Here is a 13,061-nt window from a genome sequence, read left to right as displayed (position 1 = left end):
TGTGAAGTAGCAAAAGGCCGAAGACATGCATTACAAGATACCATTCGTCTGAGAAAATCTACTTGCAAGCATGTTGCCAGCACCGGCCAAAACCCAAAAGCAAGTCGCAAACTTTTTATACGTATGCCCTCATATTCCTGTTGACCATCAGACGTCTCTATGGGAAATGTTGTATATAAGCAGGCTTTCTCTCCAACTATAAAATAAACAGTGAACCATTTGGTACTTTCCTCGGCTTTGCTGAGGTTAGAGACCATTCTTTGGGTTTTCATAAGTTAGTTGCTAGATGGACCAGCATGAACAAGGCCAGTCCTTGGATAATACACATCGTTTGAGAGAGAAGAAACTAACCTCATGCACTTCCCCTCACTTATCTGAGGGCATACATATGACTTTCCTCATTGATCTGCGCTCACATCCCTTTCCATTTGTCCTGCATGATCTATCATGTTGATGAGCCTTAACCTCCTAATAAACTTGGGTGGATTATTCCCCCCTTCGTCTATATATATATATAAATGATCCCAACCATCATTGCTGAGTTGGTGTAGTATTCTTTGACATGATTTGGCAAGAAAGGCCAAAAACAGGTGGGGTGAGCTAGCATGTCTTGATGCTAACATTGCACCAAACTCACTAGATAGAACCTACTCTTTAAACACTTTGCCCTTCTTCACTCTCCTTAAGCAGCAGAATTCATTGCTCATCACAAAAATTCCGAGTTTAACGGTGCCCAAAACCGGAACACTTCGCTTCTCTTCTATTGATCTTCTGGTTCTTTCAGCATAGAGGAAGTGGAGCACTCCTTGTGATGTTGGGCAGCTCTGTGATGTGTTAAGAAACCTTCTACCCATTTGTGTGATCTTGGTTGGATTCCAAAGTTATAAGAGTTTCTGTTCTTTGTCTTTTGGCGTAAAGAAGAAGTTTGTTCTTTCATGGGCAGTCTTTTGGCATTCAAGGAATTCAAAGGTAAAGGATTTGTGCCAGAGAACTTATAGGATACCTCCAAGTTTCATCTGTCAGCTTTGCATTGGAATCACATCAACATTCTTTTGGCCACACGGAAGTTGGTTTAAGTGTCTTGTTGGTCCCAGCAGAATGAAGGCAGAGAATGGGGCACTGTATCCTGTTCTTGGCCTCGCTTGCTGTATAGCCTTCATGTGCATGTCCTTTCGGGGTCTGGAATTCCATTCTGGGGAATCCAAAATAAGCTTTGTGAAAAGAAGTGGGACTAACTTCATGATAGATGAGAGAGCATTTTATGTGAATGGCTGGAATTCTTACTGGTTGATGGATCAGGCTGTGGAGGAATTCAGCAGGCCTAGGGTCAGGAAAATGTTTCATACTGCTGCAAAGATGGGTCTCACTGTCTGTAGAACTTGGGCCTTTAATGATGGTGCCCACAATGCCCTGCAGGTTTCTCTCGGTCGTTTCGATGAAAGGGTCTTTAAGGTATCAAATTCAGATCACCTTTCTTTTCCCTTATAATTACAGCGGCATTATAATCACAACAGCATTATCTATTTGGTCTTCCGAAGGAGCATACATCTTATTTCTCTGCAAAACGAAATGAGAACCATCATTTGGAGTTGTTCTCTTTGATCTTTTGTAGAAAAAATACCAAAACAAAAACATATTCTTTCTCTGTGCGTTTGAATCATGATCTAGTGTAGTTCTGTTCAATGTGTCTTGCATCTATACTAGTGATCATTGTCTTCATGCTGAACTAAGATACTATGCTTTTCATTCATTTTGTTGTGACTTCAATATGTATTTTTTCTCTGTTCATAATTTGCTGCGATTTGTTTCTCTATAATGATAACTGGAAAGATGGCAGGCATTGGATTATGTCATTGTGGAAGCCCGTAAACATGGAATTAGGCTGCTTCTCAGCCTGGTCAATAATTTAGAGCATTATGGTGGGAAGACACAGTATGTTAAATGGGCATGGGAGGAAGGCATTGGATTGAGCTTTTCGAATGATTCCTTCTTCTTTGATCCAACCATTCGCCGCTATTTTAAGATTTACCTGAAGGTAATATTCACTGCTTTAGAAGCTCACTCATTTAAACAGTTCCTCCAGATGGCCATTCTGCTGGTTGTTGGGGATTTATTTCATAAGTTTTCCCAGATTGCTATACTGAAAAACAATGGCAAGTGCCCCTTTTAGCTTCCATTTAAACAAAGCTCGACAACCGGAGTTTCTGGGTTTCAATCTAGTTGTTGTAAAAGTTTATATTTATGATCTGGTTCTTCTTTTCGCAGACTATCTTGGCAAGGAAGAACCACCTGACTGGAATTGAATACAGAGATGATCCCACCATCTTCGCATGGGAGTTGATGAATGAACCACAGTGTATTTCTGATGCATCTGGTGACACTCTCCAGGCAAGCCTGTTCCTAAAACCTGCTTTTCAATTTCTATTTTGCCGATGACATTATTAGAAAGATGCAATTCCACATTTTAGTCAGTAATGGAATGAAAAGGGATGATCAAATATGAAACTGATATTCAAGCTATCAGAACTTTTTCAAAACAAATATATATCCTTCAATTGAAGGAAGAAAAGCATTGGCATTACCATTTCCATGCATCTAGATTTTTACTGGTGAAATGCTTATTCTGTTAATATAATTAAGACTGGAAAAGACCATTCTCTATGACCATCGTCAAAGTTGAAATTTTGGCTAGAATTACATTGTAGTAAACATGGTCGATACACATCCAGATGTAGATGATCTTATGTCGCTGTATTGAGAAAAAAGGGGAGATCTAACTCAGCTTCCTAGTTTTGTATATCATTTTGCTGTCAGCATCTACTCATCTAGTAAGGGTAAATCAAAGTGATGAGGATCAATCAATGGATAATCAGGATGATCTCAGTCAATGACTGAACTGTGCATGAATAGGTCTTTGCATTTGAATTAATTAAGTGGTCTTTTTGCCGCAGCCATTCATGATTGGCCAAAGCATAGTAGGATGATGCTGCTAATAACTTTATGGAACATATCTGTCTATCGATGCATTTGTGCATACATAAATAATCAGAACAGACCTGCATATCTAATAATAAGTGCAAAAATATAACAGAGCACTGCAAATTTTCTTTGTAATTTTTCCAGATTGTAGTTAATTTGCAGTTTTAGGCTACTAGGCATTGATCATCCACATTGCCCATTTTTATCCTCCAGTCACATTGTGTTTGCACCTTTGTACAAAAGCAAAGGCTAACTTAACTCTAAATAGTGTTGCATCACAAGGTTTCATTGATCCATTGGCTTTTTCTACACCAAAAAAAAAAAAAAAAAGTTGACTCATTGGCTGCAAAGAATTGCAGGATTGGATCGAGGAGATGGCAGAATATGTGAAGTCGATTGACAAGAAGCACCTTCTGACAATTGGACTCGAGGGTTTTTATGGCCCTACAAGCCCTCCAGAGAAGCTGAGTATGAATCCTGGAGAATGGTACAAAACTATAGGATCAGATTTCATCCGTAACTCGAAGATCTCAGCCATTGACTTTGCCTCCGTGCACATTTATCCTGACCAATGGTAACAAACAAAATGCTTGAATATTTCTCTTTTTTAGCATTTTGTCATTGATAGGACTTAGCAGTCTGCATTGATGGAGAAAGAATTACTTGTCACAATGAATTTGTTATGCAAATAACTAGATCTAGCTATGAAACTTAACATTTGCATCTTTGATGGGAGGTTTCATATGCTGGGTCTCATTTATTCTTGTCAAAAGTTAAGGCTAGAAAAATCTGTTCTTTTGCAGGTTATTAGAAGCAGCACTTGATGAAAAATTTGAGTACATTTCCAAATGGATGACCTCTCACATTGAAGATGGGGATAGAGAGCTAAAAAAGCCTGTCTTGTTCACTGAATTCGGGCTTTCAAACAGGAACAAGAACTTTGATCACTCACACGAGAAGCATTCTGCAAGTCTATTTTTGACACCATATATGCATCTGCAAGGATGAATGGGGCTGGGGCAGGTGCCTTCATCTGGCAATTCTTGGTACCAGGCATGGAAGAATACAATGATGATTTTGGATTCATCCTGGGGAGAGGCCATCAATCGATAGGCTGATAAAGGAGCAGTCATGTCGGCTAATGGCTTTGCAACGCCGGCATGACTTGTCGAGAAGAAGTTCCAAAGGAATATGCTAAAGGAGATCATAGAACTTGAATATCATTTCTTTCCTCTACTTTTCATTTAGACCATTGTTTTGGTGAAAGATGGGGCACTTTCTCATGGTCTGAAATTTGCTTATTGGAGAGCAAACAGCCCTGTGAATTTATTCCTTTGGTTATTGTTCTTTTGACTTCACTCTACTCCTCTGGAAGTGTAGTAGTACGGTTGCACACTTTCAAAAAAAAAAGAAAAAAGAAAAGAAAAGATAGATGTTCTACTTTCATGTATTCCAATTGCCTCAGGTAGGTGTTTATCTATTTGGTCTCTCTCTCTCTCTCTCTGGGGAGGTAAAATGGATAAATTAAACCAAATAAGTGTAAATACATCCATGAGAGTCCACAAACAAAATATTAAACAATTAATGAGGAAGATATGTGGTAGAATCCAACAACATAGTTCCAGTGTGATCAGCTTCATGATACTTGGGCTCTCTTTCAAAATATCATGCTGAAACTCACCTGAAGAGTGTAATGTTGGTATTTTTGCTGAACACGGCTTATGATATCTTATGCACTGTTGTTACACAAGAACTTGTGTGAACTTCACATACTGCTGATATTGGCTCATTTTGTGAAAAGTAAACAGAGATGGGAAAAATAGTGGACTGCAAGACTTGATGATGTCTTTTCAATAGAATCTAGTTTAGAATTATTTGTGAAAAATTCTCTGTGCAGTTGGCATATATCCATTACTTCTCTTCTGAATATTGCAGTGGTCTGTGCAATTAACATGATTGGAGTAGAGATGCAAATGTTCAGAAAGATCTGGAGAGAAACATGTGATAGTTTGCTTTGAGTGAGAGAAATCAATTGTTAACTAATTGAGATGGCAAGGACATATTGCAACAAAATTTTGAGATGGCTATGATGAGAATGATTTCTAGGATCCATGTCAACAAAGGTTTAGGAAACTACATGCAAGGACCTAAGTTATCATGAATTAAAGTTTTGAAAAGAAAAGGAGGGGGAAAAACAAACTACACTAGATGACCTCTGTATTCCGTTAAACAATAAGGATGCATATGAAGAACTTCCAAACAGTTGGGACTGCTTGATGATTGTGGCATTGGACCCTTGAGGAGAGAGAACTCGCGGTGATATATCTTGAGAAATCAAAATCTTCTTCTACCAAAAATAAAAAAAATCAAAATCTTCTAATATTTGGATAAACCTTCAGAATTCTATATGAATCTGCAGTGGATTCAATATACGAATCATCCTCTGGGTACATTTGAAATGACCAGTTTGTGATATGTCACCACACCATAAGCAACACAGTCAATGAGGAAAGCCACTGCTTGGACAAGCAGGCATTTTTCTTTAGATGGCACTACAGCATGTAACGTCAAACAAGTAGGCACCTTAACTTCTCAAATCCAATAAGAACAGATGATTTATTGAAACCAAATCCAAATTGTATTAATGTAAGTCCATCGAACCGGATAGGTAATAGATATTATTATATGAGACAGGCAAGCATTGGCTTAATCCAGGACTTACATCACCACCGCATAGAAACTCACATCACATGGCATTTAGAACATGCTTCATTCTTTTTCCAGAGATAGGCTTTCTTTTGCTGCAGTTGCAATTATACTTATTATTTTCTCATTCTTTATTGATCTGGAATATAACTTGTTTCTGAATAGCTGTCTATGCTGTAATTCATCTTCTTTCGGGTTAACTAAAGAATTTCTTGTTTGTTCATCATAGCTACCAACAGTTTAGCTTAGTTGTGATAACTCGGCCCGATGGGCCAAAAGCCCACTAAGCCCATAAAAAAAAAAAAAAAAGAGAAAACAGGGAGGAAGACTCCCGATCGGAGTCTTTCCCTTCTCCGGTTCCGATCAGGAATCAGAGTCCTAGGGCCATTAGAAGACCCTAGGACGAGCTCTATAAGAACCCCCTCCTGTCCTCTAAGAGTAGACCCATCAATCACCGATGATCGCCGGAGTTCTTCTCCGATTTTTTTGATTGAAGCCGCAGCCCCTTGACTCGTGCTCGCCGCGATTTCATGCCGGTGGGGGTCATCGGAGGCTGTGGTAAGCCTTCCTTCCTCTTCCTCTCTTCTCTCCCTTCTTTTCCGTGCCTGTGGGCACGATTGCCGACGACAGGCGTCGTCGGATTTTGTCGGAAAAGAAAATCCCTGTTCGGCCTCTTCTTTTCTCTGATTTTCCGGCACCGACGGTCACCACCGACTGCCGGCCTTGGCCCCTCCAAATTCGAAAAGCTCTCCCCTCGCCACTGGCCACCGTCATGATCGGGGGTGGCTATGAACAGCCGGTCAAAAGGGAAGGGGACCCCCCTGTTTCGGCCAAAGAAGGCCACGCGAAAAAAAAAAAGAAAATAAAAAGAAAAAAGAAAAGGAAAGGAAAAAGAAAAGAAAAAGAAAAGAAAAAGAAAAAGAAAAGAAAAGGAAAAAGAAAAAAAAAAGAAAAAAAAGAAAAGAAAAGAAAAATATATATTTATATAATAATTATAATAAAAAAAATATAATACTAATAATACACATGAAAGAAGTTTCTCTCATCCCTCTCTAAAGTCTTTCTCTCTCTAGAATTGGACTCTCTCTCTACTTTCTCTCTCTAAAAATTTTTTCTCTCTAAGAAGCCCTATGAATCGCCTATTAGGCCATCTTCTCCACTCCTAGGGACCTATGACCTTAAATCGGTTTAGAGCCGAAGGGAGAGATTTATTGGACTGATCTTCAAATCGGTCATTTCCTTATATTATGTAATTTTATTAAATATATGAAATAAAATTTATTGATGATTTAATATTTTAAATAGGACTGTCCGATTCTTTTAAGGAAGATTAAAAGGTCCAGGACGATCGAGGTAAGTGGATCTTATGCTCCTTATTTATTTTTAAATGATCATATTTTTATGTAAAGAATTGCTATTAATGAAATCATAATTTTTCGTAAAATAAGGATTGGCATATGTGATATGAAAAAGCATGTTTTATTATGAGCATTGATTTCATGAATATGTCTTATGAAAATAGCATGATTATGAAGCATGAATTTCATTGTTTTTTCCATCTATGTATATGTATGCTTTAAGAAAAAGATATAATGATTTCAAAGGCTCTCAATGGCTATGAATGAATCCCTTCGGGAATATCGACATCCGGAGCTAGCATCCACACGAAACATGGCCCTGCCAATGGGTATAAAGTTGGCACATAAATTAAGAACTCTGTCGATTAAGAAACATGGCCCTGTCACGGGTATAATAGTGACCTTAGCACGAATATCTGTGAGCAATATTTTGAAACATGACATGAATACATGATGAAAATGATTTACGATTCATAATTGTGAAATATACATGATTTATACATACATGATGAGCTTATAACTTATTTTATTATATGTTCTATGAAATATTTATTTTTACAATAATTGTTATTTGTTAAATGATGCATTATCATAGAAAACTTATGCTTGATCCGGTAAGGAAGTAGAAGTCTACTTACTGAGCTGGTGTAGCTCATATTCTTTTTGTTTTCTTTTTCATGTACAGAGAAATAAGGCTAGGACTGATGGAAAGAAAATCCAGGCTTGGGGATCAGCAAAGCAAGCTTGAAAATTTTGCATTAGGAATTCAGTTTATGTTTATGGATTGTAGTCATTATGAATTTTAAAACTTGGATTATTTCATCTTTGGATTTAGATGCTCTGAACTAATATTGGTTCGATTATTTGATGAATAATAAAATTAAATCTTTTTATTTGACGGATTTTAGATGATTATGATGGATTGGCTTCGTGTTATCGTGGGCTCCATCCCTCGGTAGCATGGCCGTGTTATGTTCCGAATTTGGGGCGTGACATTTTATGGTATCAGAGCTTAGGTTATAATCATTGGAGATTATGATATAAATGATATAAATGATTAGGATATGATAGAATAATATCAGAGCTTAGGTTTAAGATCATTGAGATTATAAAGTGATATCAAAACTTTATGTATGATCAATAGGATGTGACCGAGTGGAGCATAATTGATAATATCATAGCTTAAGATTATGATCATTAAGGACGTGATAGAATGATATAAAGTTTAGGTTATGATCATTAGAGAATATGACTTAAGTGGTATTTGAACTTAAGGTTATCATTATTCGGGATTATGACTTTAGTGATATTTGAACTTGAGGCTAAGATCATGAGAAACATGATAGATATAAAAGAAAGGATTCAATAATTTGATTTCGAATCAATAGGTATTATGATAAAATTTATGCATAAGTGGCATATGATGTCTCTAATAAAATTGACGAGTTATATCTTAGATTTCAATTAGCAAGATTGACCTGAGTACGAGAAGTGTTGACCCTAAAATGAAGTGGGAGGTATTGATATATTATGTTAGGTATATTTGATAACATTAGAATGCTAAACTTATACGGATAAAGGACATGATAACTTTGCTGATTTTGATGTTAATTTCTTTGCAAAGAAAAGTTGGTTTGGAAGTTGTCTAAATGATTGTAAGGTAAATCGAAGGTTAACTCAAATTAATTCTAGACATATTGGATTCTTGAGGAGTGGTGAAGCTTATGTAATAAGTTCAAACATAGAAGATGGATGAAGATTTAATTTTGATGTGCTATGCCTAAGAGATAGTAATAACAAGGAAATCTTAAATTTTATCCTAAATTGTATATAAAATCTGAAAGTTAGATCTATCTTTGATTGATTTAATATACAAAGATATTTTTATTTTTGATAGACTTAGATAATTTGGTAAGTTGAGATCAGAGTATGCAGCAAAAGCGTGATGGTCTGAATTGATTAAAAATATTAATCTTTTAAATCAAAAGATGTTATAAAATACGTTAGTTGTAAATAAGGAAGGATTTTACTGACAATAAATGGATGCTAGAGAGAAAATCTATCTGATCGAAGAAAGACTCAAAGCAGCACAGGATTGACAGAAGAGTTAGGCAGATAGAAAAAGAAGAGAATTATAATTTCACTTCGGTGATCATATTTTTCTAAAAGTATCACCTACAAAAAGTATCATGAGGTTTGGGAGACATGGCAAGCTGAGTCCACGATATATTAGATCTTTTGAAATTTTGAGTCGAGTAGGAGATGTTGCTTACGAACTAGCTTTACCATCAGATTTATCCAAAGTGCACAATGTCTTTCATGTTTCACTACTGAGAAAGTTTATACCTGATTCAAATAACGTGATAAAGTATGAGCCATTGCAAGTTCATAAAGATTTAACCTATGAAGAATTTTTTCTCCGAATTATTGATCGAAAAGAGCAAGTTCTAAGATGGTACATCATTCTGTATGTGAAGATTCACTGGAGTAATCATGAAGAGAGAGAGGCTACATGGGAGCTTGAAGATGATATGAAGACGAGATATCCATACTTATTTGAAAATGAAGGTATGTTAAATTTCGAGGACGAAATTTTTTTAAGGGGGGTAGAATGTGATAACTCGGCCCGATGGGCCAAAAGCCCACTAAGCCCATAAAAAAAAAAGAGAGAAAATAAGGAGGAAGACTCTCGATCGGAGTCTTACCCTTCTTCGGTTTCGATCAGGAATCGGAGTCCTAGGGCCATTAGAAGACCCTAGGACGAGCTCTATAAGAACCCCCTCCTCTCCTCTAAGAGTAGACCCATCAATCACCGACGATCGCCGGAGTTCTTCTCCGATTTTCTCGATTGAAGCCGCGGCCCCTCGACTCGTGCTGGCCACGATTTCACACTGGTGGGGGTCATCGGAGGCTATGGTAAGCCTTCCTTCCTCTTCCTCTCTTCTCTCCCTTCTTTTCCGTGCCTGTGGGCACGATTGCCGGCGACAGACGTCGTCGGATTTTGTCGGAAAAAAAAATTTCTGTTCGGCCTCTTCTTTTCTCTGATTTTCTGACACCGACAGTCACCATCGACCGCCGGCCTTGGCCCCTCCAAATTCAAAAAGCTCTCCCCTCGCCGTCGGCCACCATCATGATCGGGGGTGGCTATGAACAGCCGGTCAAAAGGGAAGGGGACCCCCCCTGTTTCAGCCAAAGAAGGCCACGGGAAAAAAAAAGAAAAGAAAAAGAAAAAAGAAAAGGAAAGGAAAAAGAAAAGAAAAAGAAAAAGAAAAGAAAAAGAAAAGAAAAGAAAAGGAAAGGAAAAAGAAAAAAAAAGGAAAAAGAAAAAGAAAAGAAAAGAAAAGAAAAATATATATTTATATAATAATTATAATAAAAAAATATAATAATAATAATAATACTAATAATACACATGAAAGAAGTTTCTCTCATCCCTCTCTAAAGTCTTTCTCTCTCTAGAATTGGACTCTTTCTCTCTCTACTTTCTCTCTCTAAAAATTTTCTCTCTCTAAGAAGCCCTATGAATCTTCTATTAGGCCATCTTCTCCACTCCTAGGGACCTATGACCTTAAATCGGTTTAGAGCCGAAGGAAGAGATTTATTGGACTGATCATCAAATCGGTCATTTTCTTATATTATGTAATTTTATTAAATATATGAAATAAAATTTATTGATGATTTAATATTTTAAATAGGACTGTCCGATTCTTTTAAGGAAGATTAAAAGGTCCAGGACGATCGAGGTAAGTGGATCTTATGCTCCTTATTTATTTTTAAATGATCATATTTTTATGTAAAGAATTGCTATTGATGGAATTATAATTTTTCATAAAATAAGGATCGGCATATGTGATATGAAAAAGTATGTTTTATTATGAGCATTGATTTCATGAATATGTCTTATGAAAATAGCATGATTATGAAGTATGAATTTCATTATTTTTTCATCTATGTATATGTATGCTTTAAGAAAAAGATATAATGATTTCAAAGGCTCTCAGATGGCTATGAATGAATCTCTTCGGGAAGGTCGACATCCGGAGCTAGCATCCACATGAAACATGACCCTGCTAGTGGGTATAAAGTTGGCACATGAATTAAGAACTCTGTCGATTAAGAAACATGGCCCTGTCACAGGTATAATAGTGACTTTAGCACGAATATTTGTGAGCAATATTTTGAAACATGACATGAATACATGATGAAAATGATTTACGATTCATAATTGTGAAATATACATGATTTATGCATGCATGATGAGCTTATAACTTGTTTTATTATATGTTATATGAAATATTTATTTTTACAATAATTGTTATTTGTTAAATGATGCATTATCATAGAAAACTTATACTTGATCCGGTAAAGAAGTAGAAATCTATTTACTGAGCTGGTGTAGCTCATATTCTTTTTATTTTCTTTTTCATGTACAGAGAAATAAGGCTAGGACTGATGGAAAGGGAATCCAGGCTTGAGGATCAGCAAAGCAAGCTTGAAACTTTTGCATTAGAAATTCAGTTTATGTTTATGGATTGTAGTCATTATGAATTTTAAGACTTGGATTATTTCATCTTTGGATTTAGATGCTCTGAACCAATATTGGTTCTTGTTGGGTATAAAATACCCACACCCGAAGTCCTCAGCAGAATTAGCTCCAGGAGGACTCCGTCAGGACTCCTACGGGAACCGGGCTCCGATCGCAACATCAACTCCAGGAGGACTCCGACCGGACTCCTACGGGAGCCGGGCTCTGCCTACGACTCCAACCTCAAGGGGGACTTCGCCCGGACTCCTACGGGAGCGGGGCTCCGTCGCCAACTTCGACTGCCGGTAAAATCCGTCCGGACTCCTACGGGAGCCGGACTTCGCACCTGACTTTAATTGCAGGGGACTCCGCCCGGACTCCTACGGGAGCCGGGCTCCGCCCGTGACTTCAACTCTGAGAGGACTCCGCCCACGACTCCAACCTCAAGGGGGACTCCGCCCGGACTCCCACGGGAGCCGGGCTCCGTCGCCAACTCCGACTGCCGGTAAGATCCGTCCGGACTCTTATGGGAGCCGGACTTCGCACCTAATTTTGATTGCAAGGGACTCCGTCCGGACTCCTACGGGAGCCGGGCTCCGCCCGCGACTTCAACTCCGAGAGAACTCCGCCCAGACTCCCACGGGAGCCGGACTCCGCCCACGACTCCAACCTCAAGGGGGACTCCGCCCGGACTCCCACGGGAGCCGGGCTCCGTCGCCAACTTCGACTGCCGGTAAGATCCGTCCAGACTCCTACAGGAGCCGGACTTCGCACCTGACTTTAATTGCAGGGGACTCCACCCGGACTCCTACGGGAGCCGGGCTCCGCCCGTGACTTCAACTCTGAGAGGACTCCGCCCGGACTCCCACGGGAGCCGGACTTCGCCCACGACTCCAACCTCAAGGGGGACTCCGCCCGGACTCCCACGGGAGCCGGGCTCCGTCGCCAACTCCGACTGTCGGTAAGATCCATCCGGACTCCTACGGGAGCCGGACTTCGCACCTGATTTTGATTGCAGGGGACTCCGCCCGGACTCCTACGGGAGCCAGGCTCCGCCCGCGACTTTAACTCCGAGAGGACTCCGCCCGGACTCCCACGGGAGCCAGACTCCGCCCACGACTCCAACCTCAAGGGGGACTCCGCCCGGACTCCCACGGGAGCCGGGCTCCGTCGCCAACTCCGACTGCCGGTAAGATCCGTCCGGACTCCTACGGGAGCTGGACTTCGCACCTGATTTTGATTGCAGAGGACTCCGCCCGGACTCCTACGGGAGCCGGGCTCCGCCCGCGACTTCAACTCCGAGAGGACTCCGCCCGGACTCCCACGGGAGCCGGACTCCGCCCACGACTCCAACCTCAAGGGGGACTCCGTCCGGACTCCCACGGGAGTCGGGCTCCGTCGCCAACTTCGACTGCCGGTAAGATCCGTCCGGACTCCTACGGGAGCCGGACCTCGCACCTGACTTTAATTGCAGGGGACTCTGCCCGGACTCC

The 13,061-nt window shown here is 39.7% G+C and overlaps 1 long non-coding RNA gene and 1 pseudogene across 4 annotated transcripts in view; one reads left to right on the top strand and one right to left on the bottom strand.

Annotated features, from left to right (window-relative positions):
• The window catches only part of LOC140856633 (uncharacterized), a 111,161-nt gene that overhangs the window by 26,456 nt on the left and 71,644 nt on the right, over nt 1-13,061 (bottom strand). The window lies entirely within an intron of this gene.
• On the top strand, nt 703-4,420 carry LOC140856148 (mannan endo-1,4-beta-mannosidase 2-like; annotated as a pseudogene).

This window comes from Elaeis guineensis, chromosome 3, assembly GCF_000442705.2.
Source record: "Elaeis guineensis isolate ETL-2024a chromosome 3, EG11, whole genome shotgun sequence".
Classification (NCBI taxonomy): domain Eukaryota; kingdom Viridiplantae; phylum Streptophyta; class Magnoliopsida; order Arecales; family Arecaceae; genus Elaeis; species Elaeis guineensis.
This window is presented reverse-complemented; position numbering and strand designations above follow the sequence as displayed.